The sequence below is a fragment of the Podarcis liolepis genome, assembly GCF_965112155.1.
Source record: "Podarcis liolepis genome assembly, chromosome: 5".
In the NCBI taxonomy this organism is placed as follows: Eukaryota; Metazoa; Chordata; class Lepidosauria; order Squamata; family Lacertidae; genus Podarcis; species Podarcis liolepis.
Genome location: NC_139556.1, coordinates 14,273,304 through 14,291,596, shown reverse-complemented (window position 1 = coordinate 14,291,596; position 18,293 = coordinate 14,273,304). Strand labels below are relative to the sequence as shown.

General features: G+C 46.0%; 1 long non-coding RNA gene across 1 annotated transcript; it reads right to left on the bottom strand.

Moving 5' to 3' along the window:
* Window positions 1-1,519: 1,519 nt before the first annotated feature.
* LOC310707765 lies at window positions 1,520-2,562 on the bottom strand. The gene is made up of 3 exons (XR_014526727.1): window positions 2,406-2,562; window positions 1,976-2,265; window positions 1,520-1,734 (listed from the first exon to the last, which is right to left on the bottom strand). It is a non-coding gene; the product is annotated as an uncharacterized lncRNA (long non-coding RNA).
* Between the last annotated feature and the right edge of the window lie 15,731 nt (window positions 2,563-18,293).

Genomic DNA, 18,293 nt, shown 5'->3' with positions numbered 1-18,293 from the left:
CATAGGGACGGCATGGGAGGCTGAGTGCCCCCATTCCATCCCTATGGGCGACGTGTGCCCTGCTCCACCCCTATGGGTGGTTTGCCCTGCCCCTGGGCACGCTGCCCCAGGTGCCCATGAGGCTTCCTCCACTGCTGCTACAGTCTCATATTGTGCTGTCCTAAAATTTTTATGTCAGATCCACACCATATATTTAAAACACATCCAAAGTACATTACTTCCCCCAAAGGATCCTGAGAACTGTTTTCCCCTCACAGAGCCACAATTGCCAGCATCCTTAAGGTAAAGGTAAAGGGACCCCTGACCATTAGGTCCAGTCGTGGCTGACTCTGGGATTACGGCACTCATCTCGCTTTATTGGCCGAGGGAGCCGGCGTACAGCTTCCGGGTCATGTGGCCAGCATGACTAAGCCGCTTCTGGCGAACCAGAGCAGTGCACGGAAACGACGCTTACCTTCCCGCTGGAGCGGTGCCTATTTATCTACTTCCACTTTGATATGCTTTCGAGCTGCTAGGTTGACAGGAGCAGGGACTGAGCAACGGGAGCTCACCCCATCATGGGGATTCGAACTGCCGACCTTCTGATCAGCAAGCCCTAGTGTTATGTACTGAGTAGGCTCTGTGGTTTAACCCACAGTGCCACCTGCGTCCTTAACAAACTACAATTTCCAGGACTTAGGGTGGGTGGATGTACGCGCCATGTTTTACGTGTATGGTGTGGACCTGCCTTCATGGGAAAGGCCTGCCAGGCATGGAGCAGGTCCTGCAGGACTCCCAGCAGGAAGACCTGGGAGATGTGTCTTGGGCAAACAAGGGACAAGGGAATTTGCTGTCCCCAAGGTGTGGGGCTTACCTTCTTTCAGATTTTGCCGGAAACAGGCCCGCTCCGGACGAATTACTGTGTTCTGCAGAGGAAATAAATGTCTGGATCAGATGACACTACAAACCCCACCCTGGATGGGTGCAAGAGAGCACAGAAGCAGACTATATGGAATTGGCAGAAATGACTGGCAGAATCCGGGACCAGGAAGAAGAGTCGGTGGAAGAAGATTGGAAGAAATTTAAAGATTATTTACAGAAATATTGTAAAATTAATGAATGTTAGAATGATGTTGGATAGAAATTAAGTGGTTTCTAGCTGTAATGCTTTAAGAGAATATGAAAAAAAGCTTATAAATGGGTAAAAGCTTAATGGTAAGGATTTGCTGAACTAATAAATCTAAGTGGAATACAAAAAAGGGAGGTATGAGGAGGTCCGGGGAAATAAGCTTAAGGAAAATAAGAAGCGGAAAATTAATGTGTTTTTAACTGTTTTTATTTTGTATTTTTCTTTTTCTTTTTCCATTTTTATTGTAATATGTTAAAAAATCTCAATAAATATCTTATTAAAAAAAGAGAGAGAGAGCACAGAAGCAGCCCCACTCCAGGCAGGACAGATCTCCCTATGGCTTGGGCACAATCCTTTGCCTCAGAGGACTTCCCTGGGCAGAGGTGGAAGGACAGCACCAGGAAAGGGGGCAGAAAAAGCCTCTGGCCTCATCCTGGCATCCAGGGACACACACCACATCTTCTGCATTAAAAGTCGCTGGGAGATGTGCTCTTGGGGGGATGGAAACAACCAAAGAAATGAATACAGGAAGGCACGATACTTACTCTGAGGTGGGAGAATCTTTGTGAAACAGCCATCAGTTTCCTTTCTGCCTCACTTCCCCAAAGGGCGTAATATCGGAGGTCCTGCGGGAAGAGACAGCGTCTCAGAGTCAGGGGCCAGTCTGGGCCAAAGCGGCCCTCCACAGCCTCCATCATGGAGTCCCTGGCACTCCTGAACCATGAGGGTTGCCAGTTTTGGTCTTGGGCCAAATTGGGGGCCAAACGGGACAGGGGACTTGGTGCCTCAGAAATGGGACAGTCTGTTGGGTAAGGAATGGGGGGGGGGCAACCCTAAACCCACTCCTGATGCCATCAGGACCCTTACAGTGAGCAGCTGGAGGAGGGTGCCAGCATTGGGGGCTTCCAGGAGGAGACCCCCCCCCAGCGGGCTCTGGAAGTGCCTCTTCAGTTCCTCCAGGAAAATAGAGAAGAGAAGTTGAGTGCTGGGTTAAATCTTGCAAGGGTGTAAGAAGAAGAAAGAGATGTGCAAAGGGATGTCAAAGCAGAGGACATAGCTCTTTGTCCTCCTCCTTTTCTGCACCCCCAAAAACAGCTTCCAGTGTCCTATGCAGGATAGCGCTGACCATATCACAGCTGAAATGGGGTCTCATGAAGCTGGAAGGGGTTAGACGCTGCCTCCTCCCTTGCCCCCTTCTCCCTCCTGCCTGCTCTTGCCCAACCCGGAGCTCCCTCTGGAGTTCTGCCCCCAACCCCGCCCACCCCGCAACCCCGCCCACCCCAAAGACGCCACTCACCTCAGCTGGAGGAGGGCCTCCAAGGCCAAGGCCAGGCACAGGGGGCAATCCCTGAAGCGCTCCAAGTGGCCAAAGATTCGCTGGAAGAGAGCAGAGGAGGAAAGCCAGCTCCTTCTGGGGGTCTCCAGAGGACGGCTCTGACCCCAAACGCCAGACCTGTCTTTCCAGGGGATTGGCAACCCCTAAGCCAGAAGGGTCCTCCTCTCCGGCAAATGCCCAAAGCCCCTCTCTGCCCCTCCCTCCCCATGGGGGTCCCTCACTCACCCATCACTCACCATAATAGCTTTGGCCGTCTCCTGCTTGGAGCACTTCAGGGTTCGGAGCCCCCTGAGCCGAGCTGCACATTTTGTTCACAGAAAATTCCCACCCTCCTCTCTAAACTAGCTAACTATCTAAAATGCCCACCCAAGCCTAACTCTGACCCCAACCCCACCCTAAGCCTAAGCCTACCCCCCGCCTTAACCCTATACTTACCCCTAACTACTCCTCTATGCACAAAATAAAAATATACAAAATATATACATGTGCACAAAATAAAAATGTAAAATAAAAAATATGAATATAGAGAACCAGAAAGTAAAATAAAAAAGTAAAATAAGTGTTAAAATAAAAAAGTAAAATAATAAAATAAAAATAAATCAAATCAAATAAAAGTAATAAATCAAATAACAATCAAAATAACAATCAAATGAACACCTCTCCTTATCATCTCCAACCACCACCACTGCCTCTCTCTACTACTCAACTCACCTCACTACTAACCCACAATGGCCTCCATCATATATGGTATTTACAGTTGTTTACGGTTTTTATATTATTTTTGCTGTAAAAATGTGTGAGATTACAATATTGTATTTATTTGCATTACCTAGAGTTTGTACTACTGATGAAGCCCAAGACGGCGAAACAAGGCTAATATTCCGGAAATCTTTGTCTTAGACTCTGTGAAAGGATTTTGTGGAACTGCAACAACCTTTTGTGTGGCTTGTTGGACTCTATGAACAGACAGGTGGAATAGACACTTTCACATATATGGACCTTATGCATAAACTGATTAGAGAATGAACTGATCCACTGGGTCTTCTACTTTTTTCCATTGAACTTTATGAGCTACTTCTGTTGAAATCTACAATTCAATGTAATGAATAGTATATATTATTTTTTCAAACGTACAGCCTGTTACGTCTTGTCTGTTTATTGAATATGCTTCACGTAACCAGAGGTTTATTGTTGTTTTGGGGGTTTCCTATAGGCGTCTAGCTGGCCACTGTGAGAACAGGATTCTGTTCTAGATGGGATTCAGCAGGGCTCTTTTCAGCGGTGTAGTTAGCCGCTCAGGTGCCGGGTGCAGCGTGCGTGTCCTGCAGCTGGGGTTGAAGCAAGCCGCCCATGAGGGTGGGGCACGCTGTCTTCCACTGCCTCCCGCAGTTTGGTCAAACTCATGCTGGTAGCTTCGAGAACACCATCCAACCATCTCGTCTTCTGTCGTCCCCTTCTCCTTGTGCCCTCCATCTTTCCCAACATCAGGGTCTTTTCCGGGGAGTCTTCTCTTCTCATGAGGTGGCCAAAGTACTGGAGCCTCAGCTTCACGATCTGTCCTTCCAGTGAGCACTCAGGGCTGATTTCCTTAAGAATGGAGAGGTTTGATCTTCTTGCAGCTGCTTTAATGACTCTTTATTCTCCCTTATGTTTTATTGTTGAAGGTGTACTTTTAAACAGCTTTTATTTAATAAGCCTCGAGAGAGTTTGATTCAAAAAGGCAACCTATAAATATATATTTATATGAAAACCAAAGCCATCTCCAGGCATTACCTTTTAGTATTTTGCAAACAAATCAGTGGGGGCAAATGTGCTGCGTCTTTCTTCCCTTGTTGTCATTTCCACCACCCTCAAACTTGCAGGGGGCAATGTGGTGAAGCTGCCGAAAGCTCGTTTTATAACTTTGGTTTTTCCAGGATTCCAAAGTCCACAGGGAGGGAACTTCCGTGAGGACCTCATGTGTTGGAGTTTGACCGAAAGGGAGCTAGGGGAGGGTAGCTGTATTCTCATCCCCAATGCCTTGCCTCTCAGGAAGTTTCAGAATACGAAAAGGTGTCCCCTGAATACAGTTCCACGGGTTATAAGCTCAATCGCAGCAAGCTGCCGCTTGGCAAATGGCTATCTCTATTAATCTCCTGAAAGGTGCCAAGCATGTTTATAAAAGACATTTCAGCCATAATTTAAGCAGCTCTGGAGGGCTCTCCGCCTTTGTATGCGAAAGCAAAGTGGCCATTTAATTTCAACCAGCAAAGTCTTCTCGTTTGTGGTTTTGTCAGTTTGGGCTGACAGATCTCTATAGCAAACTATTAACATATATAAACATGTCCGATATTAAACAAACACACTTTGAAGGAGAACAGGCAACTGGGAAGGCTTGGGCTACAGTGCAAATTGGAAGGAACGAGTTGAGGCCTCGAGGGCTTTTGCTTAGCAGATAGATACCCCTTTCTGTCCCACCATTGCCAGCTGTTAATATAACACTATATTCCCAGTTACACTCCCATAATGTCTGCACTCCAAATAATAATAATAATAATAATAATAATAATAATAATAATAATAATAATAATAAAATTATTATTTATACCCCGCCCATCTGGCTGGGCTTCCAAAAAAATATTAAAATACTGTAATACATAGAACATTAAAAGCTTCCCTAAACAGGGCTGCCTTCAGATGTCTTCTAAAAGTCTGGTAGTTGTTGTTCTCTTTGACATCCGGTGGGAGGACGTTCCACAGGGTGGGTGCCACTACTGAGAAGGCCCTCCACCTGGTTCCCTGTAACTTGGCTTCTTCCAGCGAGGGAACCGCCAGAAGGCCCTCGGTGATGGACCTCAGTGTCCGGGCAGAACCATGGAGGTGGAGACGCTCTTTCAGGTATACTGGACTGAGGCTGTTTAGGGCTTTAAAGGTCAGCACCAACACTTTGAATTGTGCTTACAAAACAACCCTATTCAAGACAACCAACTGAAAAAATCTACACTCCTGCATGTGAGTCCCTATGGCAGGGGTCAGTGAACTTTTTCAGCAGGGGGCCAGTCCACTGTCCCTCAGACCTTGTGGGGGGGCCGGACTATATTTTGAAGAAGAAAAATGAACCAATTCCTATGCCCCACAAATAACCCAGAGATGCATTTTAAATAAAAGAACACAATCTACTCATGTAAAAACACTCTGATTCCCGAACTGTCCGCAGGCCAGATTTAGAAGGCGATTGGGCCGGATCTGGCCCCCGGGCCTTAGTTTGCCTACCCATGCCCTATGGCTTCCAGATAGTCAGATAGGCACCTTCAGGCAGAGAGCTGGGGGTCTGAGTGAGCCCACATGCCAGGGGAAGTCCCCTGTGGCCAGGTAGTTCAAGCCCAGAAGCACCTTCTGGACCACAGAGATGTTCCTCTGGGCATGGAGGGGGGACCTTCCAGTTGGGTCACAAGCATCAGGCAGAGCACGTCAGTCCAGACAGAAGAACTGGCAGCACTCCGAGTTGGTCAGGGTGAGGACACAGAGGCACAGCTTGGCCATCAACACTCCTGTTCGTCGAGCAGGTAGACCAGGAGGATGAATGAGCTTACGTCATACTGCTGAGCCAAGTGGTGCCAAGTCCAGGTGGCATGAGGTGTTGCAGATGGAGAGGCAAGTGAGTTGTTGCTGCCAGGGTCAGGCATGGTTCAGATTTTTTTTTCCTCAACTGGACAGCTCCCTGCCTAGGCATTGGGCCTGGGGAGCTGTCCAGCGCCTAGGCAACTGCATCCAGGATTGCCTGTGATGTCCTTCCACCCCCACCCACCCCATGCCCCCAAATCCTTGCCCTGGCCACCTGAGGGGATCCCCTGTTTTCCTCTCATCTGCTAACCCAGCCTCTCCAACCCAAGGCGGAAGCTGTGCAGCTTTATAACGGAATTGTCTGTGGAGGTGGTGTGAAGCCACAGCTACCCTGTGCCAGCTGTGGGGGGGGGGGGCTCACCCACTCTGCGATTGCACCACTGGAGTTGTCATGGAGCCCAAGAAGTGAGTGCTGTCTGCCCGGGCTCCTCCCTAGAGCTAACTGGTAAGTAGTGTGGTGGTGGTTGTTTTTAAATAATTTTTATTAATTTTCCATTTACCGCCTCTCCTGGTATGTCCCGCAGAGGACCTTAAGGTCCACAAATGACAACACTTTGGAGGTCCCAAGTCACAAGGTGGTTAGATTGGTCTCAGCTAGGGCCAGGGCCTTTTCAGTACTGGCCCCGACTTGATGGAACGCTCTGTCACAAGAGACTAGGGCCCTGCGGGACTTGACATCTTTCTGCAGGGCCTGCAAGACAGAGCTGTTCCGCCTGGCCTTTGGTTTGGACTCAGTCTGACCCTTACATTTCCCTCCCCTTACGGTTTTGATCTATGGGCTACTTTTAAAATGAGGCTGCATTTTAAATGGCATTTTAACCTGTATTTTAAATTGTTTTTTTTCCCCTTTTCCTATTATGTGTTTACTGTAATTTTACTGGTGATAGCTGTCCTGAGCCCGGCTCTGGCCGGAGAGGGCAGGGTATAAATAAAATTTACTATTGTTGTTGTTGTTGTTATTATTATTATTATTATTATTATTATTATTATTATTATTATTATATACAGGGTAAGTCCTTTAAAAGAGGCCTGTGGATACAGAGTACCTATGTTTCACGAGGCCTCTTTTTTACCCTGTATAATCACATCATTATTATCCATTTTACTTCTTTGGCTCCTTAGAGCCTGTCAACTTCCTTCCCTCCCGCCTCTTGGCTTTCAAAACTAAACTTTCTACCACAGCATTTTATATATGTTTTCCAGCTCTAATAGAACTCATTACAAAATACCTCACAGTTTAAATAAATATAGAAAGGTAAAAAAAAAAAAATCTCATTACACGTCTTCAGATAACCCTACTGATGTTGCTAATTGCTTACAATGCTCTTTCAAGTATTGTATAAATTTACTCCAATCTTTTTGGAATACTCGATCGTACTGGTTTCGGGTTTCCTCCCTCAGCTTCGCCAGTTCTGCAAAGTCCATCATTTTCATCCGCCGCTCTTCTTTCGTTGATTCTTCTTGTTGTTTCCATTTGGGGGCTGTTGCTGCATACATGAACAGTCTTTTATCTTTTGGGGGGTATCTCCAGTATCTTTTGGGGGGTATCTAGCCAGTAAAAAGGCTTCTGGTTTTTTAACAAAAGTGCTTTTATACATTTCCTTTAATTCAGATAGGTAGTGTGGTTGTGCCCAGTTGGCACTTGTCTGGCTCAATGTGTTCCTCCCCTCCCTGTTGTGTTTCTCTTGAAGGCACCCTGGGGATACAAAGTTCTCTATTGGCTGGGGAGCTGATGACACCCATGCCAGCAGAGGCATCATCTGGGGTGCTGCGGGTGCGCCCAATGACTGTCGTCCCAGAAGCTGTGCTGCCACACTCTGTCGCTCCCATTCGTGACTCTCTTCCCATGTGATACTTCTGAGCGCTCTCTGAGTATAAATGTTAAAACCCTTGGGAAGAATTCCATGTGCAGCAATTAAACATGATTCCAGATCAGAAGCAGGGCTGAGTCTGAACAGAGTTTGGGATGCACCTACGTTATGCTGGCTTCCTGTTTATATATTGCTAGTGATTTGTAATTGTAATCACCCCTGAAAGACCTACATTGGCTCCCAGTACATTTCCAAGCACAATTCAAAGTGTTGGTGCTGACCTTTAAAGCCCTAAACGGCCTCGGTCCAGTATACCTGAAGGAGCGTCTCCACCCCCATCGTTCTGCCTGAACGCTGAGGTCCAGGGCCGAGGGCCTTCTGGCGGTTCCCTCACCGAGAGAAGCAAAGCTACAGGGAACCAGGCAGAGGGTCTTCTCGGTAGTGGCGCCCGCCCTGTGGAACGCCCTCCCATCAGATGTCAAAGAGATAAACAACTGCCTGACATTTAGAAGACATCTGAAGGCAGCCCTGTTCAGGGAAGTTTTTAATGTGTGAAATTTTAACATATTTTTGATTTTTGTTTGAAGCTGCTCAACCCAGCCAGATGGGCAGGGTACAAATAATAATAATAATAATAACAACAACAACAACAACAACAACTACTACTATTATTACAAAGCGATAATTCTCAACATGCTTCACAATCTACTGTTCCCAGAATTCTTTGCAGGAAGTTATGTGTTTTAAATTTATGCTGTGGATGTGACCTTCATCTGAATCCTGTGTTTCATTGACACAAAGAGGGAGAGGTGGAAATAGGACTGGGGAAAATTTCCTCCTGACCTGCAATGTACCTTAATTGTTTGTTCGTTTTTAATTTATAAACTTATGGATTGTATTAATAAATTAGAGCTATGGGGGGAAAGCATTAAGTAGTTCTAAACCGTACTCCTGTTTCATACAATTTACAGAAGGCCACCAGAGTCTCTCAAATGTTTCTTTGCTTTGTTTTCCTTGTCTTAATTGTACAATTTCAGTAAGTTCTGACTTTACAGCAATGTACCATATCTGACTGAACCGTTGTTCAGCTGGAATTATGGGGCTGCTATCAACGGTTTGGTTGCACATAAACAAGATCCCAACTAAATTACAGTGTCTGGTCACACATCTCCTCTAGATAACCCAAAATACCTTGTGGAAGAATCCTTCTTATATAATAACCAATCATTTCCTGTATACATGAGATAATTCCCAGCCCGCTTCCCTGAAACTTCCAGTTTTCTCACGTTTCTCAGATGAATCTTTCTTTCCAACGAAGACTGGAGCTGGAAATTTTGGGACTTTCTTTTGAGGGGTAAGAAATATCCCCAGACCTCTTTTTTGTGGAGGGAGGCGAGTAGTACAGTGGTACCTTGGTTTGCATACATTTTGGATTACAAACACATCAAACCCAGAAGTGTGTTCCCCGGTTTGCAACCTTATTTTGGATCACAACACATTTTTGGGGGATTACGAACAGATCTTTTCTTGGAGGCCCCATTGGCGAAAGCACGCCTTGGGTAACAACCTGTTTTGGTTTACAAACGGACCTCCGGAATGGATTATGGTTATAAACCAAGGCACCATTTTACTTACAAAGAATTTGCCAAAATGGACCAGTATAGGCCTTGCATTTTAGTTTGACAGTTTTGGGGAACATGCTGTACAAAACTCAAAAGTATGAAACAGAGAGCAGTGATCATGATGTTGTTGTTGTTTAGTCGTTTAGTCGTGCCCGACTCTTCGTGACCCCCTGGACCAGAGCACGCCAGGCACTCCTGTCTTCTACTGCCTCCTGCAGTTTGGTCAAACTCATGCTGGTAGCTTCAAGAACACTGTCCAGCCATCTCGTCCTCTGTCATCCGACTCTTTGGGACCCCATGGACCAGAGCACGCCAGGCACTTCTGTCTTCCACTGCCTCCCGCAGTTTGGTCAGACTCATACTGGTAGCTTCGAGAACATTATCCAACCATCTCATCCTCTGTCGTCCCCTTCTCCTTGTGCCCTCCATCTTTCCCAACATCAGGGTCTTTTCCAGGGAGTCTCCTCTTCTCATGAGGTGGCCAAAGTATTGGAGCCTCAGCTTCACGATCTGTCCTTCCAGTGAGCACTCAGGGCTGATTTCCTTAAGAATGGAGAGGTTTGATCTTCTTGCAGTCCATGGGACTCTCAAGAGTCTCCTCCAACACCAGAATTCAAAAGCATCAGTTCTTCGGCGATCAGCCTTCTTTATGGTCCAGCTCTCACTTCCATACATCACTACTGGGAAAACCATAGCTTTAACTATACGGACCTTTGTTGGCAAGGTGATGTCTCTGCTTTTTAAGATGCTGTCTAGGTTTGTCATCACTTTTCTCCCAAAAAGCAGGCGTCATTTAATTTTGTGGCTGCTGTCACCATCTGCAGTGATCATGGAGCCCAAGAAAGTAAAATCTCTCACTGCCTCCATTTCTTCCCCTTCTATTTGCCAGGAGGTGATGGGCCCAGTGGCCATGATCTTCGTTTTTTTTATGTTGAGCTTCAGACCATATTTTGCACTCTCTTCTTTCACCCTCAATAAAAGGTTCTTTAATTCCTCGTCACTTTCTGCCATCAAGGCTGTTTCATCTGCACATCTGAGGTTGTTGATATTTCTTCTGGCAAGCTTAATTCCGGCTAGGGATTCATCCAGCCCAGCCTTTCGCATGATGAATTCTGCATATAAGTTAAATAAGCAGGAAGACATGCCAACTCTCCAGTCTGAAACAAAGGAACTTCAGCCTCCTTTGAGGCGCCACCTGTGCTATTCCAGGTGGGTGGCAGTAGCAGAAGCAGCGGCAGCGAGTAACAGAGAGAAGAACTGCGGCCTGTGATACTCTCACTTATTCAGTCATCCCTCTCCCCCTTTCCCACTGGGCACTGGAGTGGCGGAAAAGGAAGTCACCCACCGTAAACCAGGCAGAAGCACCTCTCTGGTGTTGCTGTGCCCAGCAATCCCACACAATGGGAACAGGGAGTAGACTCAGGTACATTGAAGGGGCCTATGTCGGGCCCCTGCAAAGCTGATGCTGGCCTTTGTTGATTGTAGAATTTTTTGAGCCTTGGCAACGGATAGCAATGAAACTGCTGACCACCATTATTAAAGTGCTCCGGCAGGATATGACAAGACTACAATAGCTCGAGAGAATATATGAAGTCCTAAGCTCTCTTGACTTTTCCTGTCATGAAAGAATGGATGTGCCTGTCATCACGATTATTCTCTGACTTTTAGCTTCTTCTGTTCAGCTATTTGAACTCCAATTGAAACCGGAATAGGGATTAACCCTGCAAATCTGCGGCCTCGTATTTTCCACTGGGATGCAAGCCATCCGGCAGTGAAACTTCCTGAGAATTACTGTTGATCCCATCTATAGTTTTGTGGAGATCATTGCAATTAGAAGATGGTGTGTTGTCTATGAATTAGAGGGTGTTGGGGTGTGTGGGGTGTGTGTGTGTATCTTGTGGCTGGTTGGTTATCAGAAAACCGAATCAAAAACTTCTACTCCAACATTTCTTACTCATGAAGTTAATCAAATATTGACGTTCACCAATAAAAAATTATTCTCTGCCAGCACTGCCAAATATATTGTTAAACTCCAGACAAAGAACACATATCTGAGATAGCATCACACCGGCCTTCAGGTCTAGAGAATGCTGAGTACACAAAGAACAAATGTGGTGGTGGTAATTGTAGTAAAACAACAACAACAAAACAGGTGGCACAAACAGACTGGCTTCAGAACCAATATTGGAAGAGAGGATTACCATCGCTTGCTTTTCAGAAACCTTATAGCAGCCTTCCTAACCTGGTGCCGTAATGATGTTGTCGGACTACAGGTCTCATAATTTCGTACCATTGGCCATACTGCCTGGGTCTGATGGGACTTGTAATCCAAAGCAGGTTGGGTAAGGCTGCCTTCTAAGTACAGTGGCACCTCGGGTTACAGATGCTTCAGGTTACAGATGCTTCAGGTTACAGACTCCGCTAACCCAGAAATTGTACCTTGAGTTAAGAACTTTGCTTCAGGATGAGAACAGAAATCGCACAGCGGCGGCGGCAGGCCCCATTAGCTAAAGTGGTACCTCACATTAAGAACAGTTTCAGGTTAAGAACGGACCTCCAGAACGAATTAAGTTCTTAACCCGAGGTACCACTGTATTCTGCCTCATGTCTCCAGACACAAATAGCCAGTGCTTTTTTTTCGGGGGGGAATGTTTGGGGTACAGTGTTACCTCAGGTTAAGTACTTAATTCATTCTGGAGGTCTGTTCTTAACCTGAAACTGTTCTTAACCTGAAGCCCCACTTTAGCTAATGGGGCCTCCTGCTGCTGCCGCGCCGCCGGAGCACAAATTCTGTTCTTATCTTGAAGCAAAGTTCTTAACCCGAGATACTATTTCTGGGTTAGCAGAGTGTGTAACCTGAAGCGTATGTAACCTGAAGCATATGTAACCCAAGGTACCACTGTACTCTCATTTTGACTCAAGAAAATCACCATTTTGTAGTTCAAATCGGGGAAAATAAATACACTAAATGGACAAAAGTACAAAGATTCCCAAAATGTTTAGGGGTACAGTGTTGCCTTGCAAGACGAAATTAATCCGTTCTGCGAGTCTCTTCGTCTTGCGGTTTTTTCGTCTTGCGAAGCATGGCTATTAACGGCTTAGCGGCTTTAAGAAAAAGGAAACAAACTCGCAAGAACTCGCAAGGCGTTTCGTCTTGCGAAGCAAGCCCATAGGGAAATTCGTCTTGCGGAACGACTCAAAAAATGGAAAACTCTTTCGTCTTGCGCGTTTTTCGTCTTGCGAGGCATTCGTCTTGCGAGGTACCACTGTATGTGTACCCCTGTGTACAAAGCACAGAAAATAGCCATCATAACACAGAAAGGTGCCCTGTGCCTAGTAACATTATCCAGCTCAGCCCTGTCTGCCCTGATCAACAGTAACTCCCCAGGGTTTCAGGCAGAAAATCTCTTCCAGTCCTAAAAAGTGAGAGTGTAACAACATCAATATGTCAACATATCCATGTCCCTAATTTCTGGCAATTGGATTTGGGTTTAAACCTCTCTTTGTGTTTCTCGAAAGAATGTTGGTGTTTTGTCTATTTCCCTTTCCTTAGCACATTAGAATGCCTGTGTGCGGCCTGATACTCTGTGAGGCAGGTAATGCTTGTGAGGTAGGGCTGGATTCAATGAAACAGTTGTGCTAGCAGAAGCCAGTGCAATGAGTCCCAGTAGCATATACCGTATTTTTCGCTTCATAGGGCGCACCTGACCATAGGGCACACCTAGTTTTCAGAGGGGGGAATCAAGGGAAAAAATATGATCCCCACCCCAGCTCTGGGAGCAGCAGACAGGCTGCAGGTAGACTGTGCACTTCTCCCAGACCTTCTCCCTGCTTTTGCGGGAGGTGGGGGAATTCCCCCATTTCCCAAAAAAGCCCACAGGAGCCACGCACCCTTTAAGGAGCACACGGCTCCTGCAGGCTTTTCTACAAGGAGGGAGAAAGGACTGACGCGGCCAGTCAGTCCCTTGTCCCTCCTCGGGGAAAAGTCCCCAAGAGCAGCGCACTCTTTAAAGGGGCTGCGTGGCTTCTGCTGGCTTTTCTAGGAGGCGGGGGAATTCCCTTGCTTTTTAGGAGGGAAAAGGTGTGTCCTATAGAGTGAAAAATACGGTACTCCACTCCTTCCCTGGGTGCCACACAAATCTGCTTGAGCATAGAAGCCCTAGAACACTGCATGGGGATGAGCAGAGATCATGCTATCGGACAAGCAGAAATACTTAATCTGATGGAAGAATTGTACCAACGCGAACAGCCAGTATAATCTTATTTGTTCTCTGAAACAGCAGAATATTTTCTCTCTCGTTGCAGTTATTTCAAATGGAGGAAGGAAATCCAACCCATCCCATCCCCTGTCATAATTTATGGTTGTTTTTCCTGGATATTATTGGTTCACCTTAGCCATGTTTTCTACCAGTTTTCAGCCACTGAAATTCCTCGGGATATTTCTGCAAAAGCTGCTTTGCTAAAGGCTGCCCTATTCCAAAGCTAGGATCTTATTACAGCACCAGTAGTACAGCCAAAAACATTTACCACAGATATTCTAAACCTCAACGTGATTATGGTATCAATGGGAAAGTCACCAGGGCTCAGATGGCTTTCAGACTTCCATACTTGGACAGCAAGGATAAATACTTCTCCAAAAATATCAAAAATATCTCCATGCTTATGAAATTGAATCTGCCTCTATCAAAGTAGGGTAATAATGACAATGTATGGAGTATAGTTAGCACGGGTCAGATGACAGTGTCTGGGAATAACACAAACAATGAGCTACTCCTGCTTGTTTTTTCCTGCTGCCACTCCTGAGTTCTAGGTGGGGGTGATCAGCATTCCTTTCTCTGATTGCTTTGTTGTTGTTTAGTCATTTAGTCGTGTCCGACTCTTCGTGACCCCATGGACCAGAGCACGCCAGGCACTCCTGTCTTCCACTGCCTCCCGCAGTTTGGTCAAACTCATGCTGGTAGCTTCGAGAACACTATCCAACCATCTCGTCCTCTGTTGTCCTCTTCTCCTTGTGCCCTCCATCTTTCCCAACATCAGGGTCTTTTCCCGGGAGTCTTCTCTTCTCCTAAGGTGGCCAAAGTATTGGAGTCTCAGCTTCAGGATCTGTCCTTCCAGTGAGCACTCAGGGCTGATTTCCTTCAGAATGGACATGTTTGATCTTCTTGAAGTCCATGTGACTCTCAAGAGTCTCCTCCAGCACCAGAATTCAAAAGCATCAATTCTTCGGCGATCAGACCATAAAGAAGGCTCTGATTGCTTAGCAAAACTGATTAAGTGATTAAGTATCCTTAGGAACAGCAGCTTCTCGTTTCTGCCCTAAAACACACTGCCTACACATTTTGTTTTCTAACTTTCTTCATAAATGTCCAGTTGACCTGCCTTTTTAAAATAAAAGCTGAGAGTCCATTGCCCCCTGCTCGCTTGGGGACCAGTGTGTACCTCCATGAATGGCCTGACCATCAGATCTGAACTACAAGTGGGGCTCCTGGTCCAAATAAATAATCTGTTTATGGAAGTAGTTTCTACATGCAAACCTCCCTTGCTGAATCAGGGAGAATGTTGCTACAAAGGCATAAATTGGTTGTTGTTTTTTAATTTTTATTAAAGATTTTCTTGTTTTACAGAAGTAAGTGTAATGTCTCTCGTATTTTTTCCATGTAACATTTTTACAAATCCGTTTCATTTGTTGAGATATTAGGGGAAGAAAAAAAGAGAAGGGGTGGAGGGAGGGAAGATGGGTGGGGGTGGGGTCGGGTGGCGATGTTTCTATTTTGCTTAATGTATGTAGGGTTTGGTGTCAGCGTTGCTTGTGCTGTTCACTTGTGTTCCTTTGGTGGTGAGAGAGGTTGGGGTTGGCCTAGGGTGTGGTTGTTTGTTTGTGATTGGCTGTGGTGATCTTTGTTTTTGTGTGTGAGTGGGGTGGGTGGGTGTTTTGGATCAGGTTAACCATATTGATTTGTATGCTGTTGGTGGGTTATTGTCATTGTCTTGTTGGGCTGTGTATGTGATAAAGGGGAGCCATACCAGGGTAAAGGCGTCTTCTTCTGTTTGTCCCCGTGTCAGTTTCAGTTTATTGGTTAATTTTTCTAGTAGGGCTGTTTCCCATACTATTTGGTACCATTGGTCCATGCTTACTCCTGACAGGTCTCTCCAGTGTCTTGTTATGGTGTTTCTGGCTGCTGAAAGTAGGTGGGTTATGAGTTCTTTGTGGTGTAAATGGGCATTGTTGTCTTGGAATAGTTGGATTTTGGGGCACTCCCACCACATGTGGAGGTATGTGCCTGTGGAGGTGGCATAAATTGGTTGTTGAGATTCCTGCATCACAGATGGTTGGACCAGATGCCCTCAGGGGCACCTTCCAAAAAGGCCTTTTTTCAGCTGGAACTTGCTGGAACTCAGTTCTGGCCCCTCTCAGTTGGGCACCATTGCCATTACAAGAGAACAAGGGAGACGTTCATGGTGAGTTCCGACACTTCTTTTTCTAGATATTTAGCACTGCTTCCAGCTATACAATTCTATGTTTCTATGAAATGTTTACCAAAACATTACATTTAAATTCCAGGCACATCTAAAGCCTAACATAAAGTTGACTGAAATATAGACTTATGTCAACTGCCACCTGTCAGAGAATTGCTTCCTTATCTCAGGTGTTCATTATCTTAGGTAAAATTGCTTCCCTGTGCTCATTATGCAACACAAAATTCTTTTTGTGGTTAATAATGCTTTTGCTCTAGGAAAATAGACTTTGGCATTCTAGCAAGAAAAGAAAAATCATCTTGATAATCAGTACTTCTCTCTAAGTAAGTGGCAGAGAATGAGCTAATTGTCTTGCCCATATGAAATGGCTAAGAACATGCTTTCTCTAATCACTCCCAAGCTCTTTGTCTGTCCTGACTTAAGTTTAGGGAATGGATCACATTCTTCTAGATTTCTCCATGAACGTCTGCAAGTCTGAAAATTATAAGAAGACAAGCAGAAAAGGTGGCGAAGTGTCAAAACAATCATTTGAAGACTTCTGTCTGCGTGTGTGTGTGTGTGTGTGTGTTTAGGACCTTTGAAGCCCTAAACGGCCTCAGCCCAGTATACCTGAAAGAGCATCTCCACCCCCATTGTTCAGCTCTGAGGGCCTTCTGGCGGTTCCCTCACTGCGAGTAGCCAAGTTACAGGGAACCAGGCAGAGAGGGTCTTCTCGGTGGTGGCGCCCGCCCTGTGGAACGCCCTCCCACCAGATGTCAAGGAAATAAACAACTATCTGACTTTTAGAAGACATCTGAAGGCAGCCCTGTCTAGGGAATTTTCTAATGTTTGATATTTTATCGTGTTTTTAATATTCTGTTGGGAGCCGCCGAGAGTGGCAAGGGAAACCCAGCCAGATGGGCAGGGTTTAATTAATCAAGGAATTAATTAGTAGCAGTAGTAGTAAGAGCAGGTGTGGCGTGGCTGGTGTGTGTGCCGGGGACGTGTTGCGCCACCTGTGGGGGCGTGGTGCCCAGCGCAGGGGGGGCAGCCGTGATGCCTCCCCACCAGGATTGTGGTCCTAGGGACGGTGCGCTCTCCCCGCCCCCCGCTTCCTCCGCCAGTAAGTACAGTGGTGCCCCGCAAGACGAATGCCTCGCAAGACGGAAAACTCGCTAGACGAAAGAGTTTTCCGTTTTGGAGGTGCTTTGCAAAACGAATTTCCTATGGGCTTGCTTCGCAAGACGACAATGTCTTGCGAGTTCCTGCTGGGTTTTTTTTCCTCCCCCCCCCTTTTTCTAAGCCGCTAAGCCGCTTATCAGCTGATCCGATCAGCAGATAAGCCGCTAAAAGCCGCTAATAGCGCTAATCCGCTAATCCGTCAATGGGCTTGCTTCGCAAGACGATTCTTTTTTCGTCTTGCGAGGCACCACTGCACTGTATTTTTCACTCTATAAGACGCACCAGACCACAAGACGCACCTAGTTTTTGGAGGAGGAAAGCAAGGGGGAAAAAATTCTGAATCTCAGAAGCCAGAACAGCAAGAGGGATCTCTGCACAGTGAAAGTAGCAATCCCTCTTGCTGTTCTGGCTTCTGGGATAGCTGCGTAGCCTGCATTCGCTCCATAAGACGTACACACATTTCCCCTTACTTTTCAGGAGGGAAAAAGTGAGTCTTATAGAGCAAAAAATACGGTATTGGGAGTGCTCCTTGCCCGCCTCTTACTAGTAAGATCTGACACCCGTACTCTCCTCTTTCGCTGTGATGTACCTGCTGCCATCATGTTTATTTTGGCCCTTAGTTTTCCTATTGTCTAGGATTCTCTTCCCACTGGGGTTGCAGAAAACGAACGAATGTGCACTGTGGCAGAGAGGCGATGCACGGTAGCTGCTGTTTTGATTCTGATGCATTGAATAGACCCCTGCTGTCCCCCAAAACTGAAGGCCAAAGGCCAGTGTCACTCCACACCCCCCCCAGAAGATTTCAGAAGCATTTTTACTGGGCATTGTTGGGAGTGGTATAAATAGAAAGGAATGTAAGCTCTTTTTATATGCAGCAACAGCAGCAAGAATATTACTGGCCCAGAAATGGAAGCAAGAAGAATTACCGACAATTGAAGAATGGAGGATGAAGTTAATGGACTATGCAGAACTAGATAAACTAACAGGAAGGATTCGGAACCGGCGGGACCAGAAATTCACGGAAGACTGGAGTAAATTTACGGACTATTTGAAAAGTAATTGTGAAGATCAGATGACTTTTGTAGGCTTGCAAGAAGTTTTGTGAGGAGTATTATTGGAATTATTGCAAAAATGGATAAGGGGAAGGATGATTTGTTAAAAGATTTAAAGGCAAT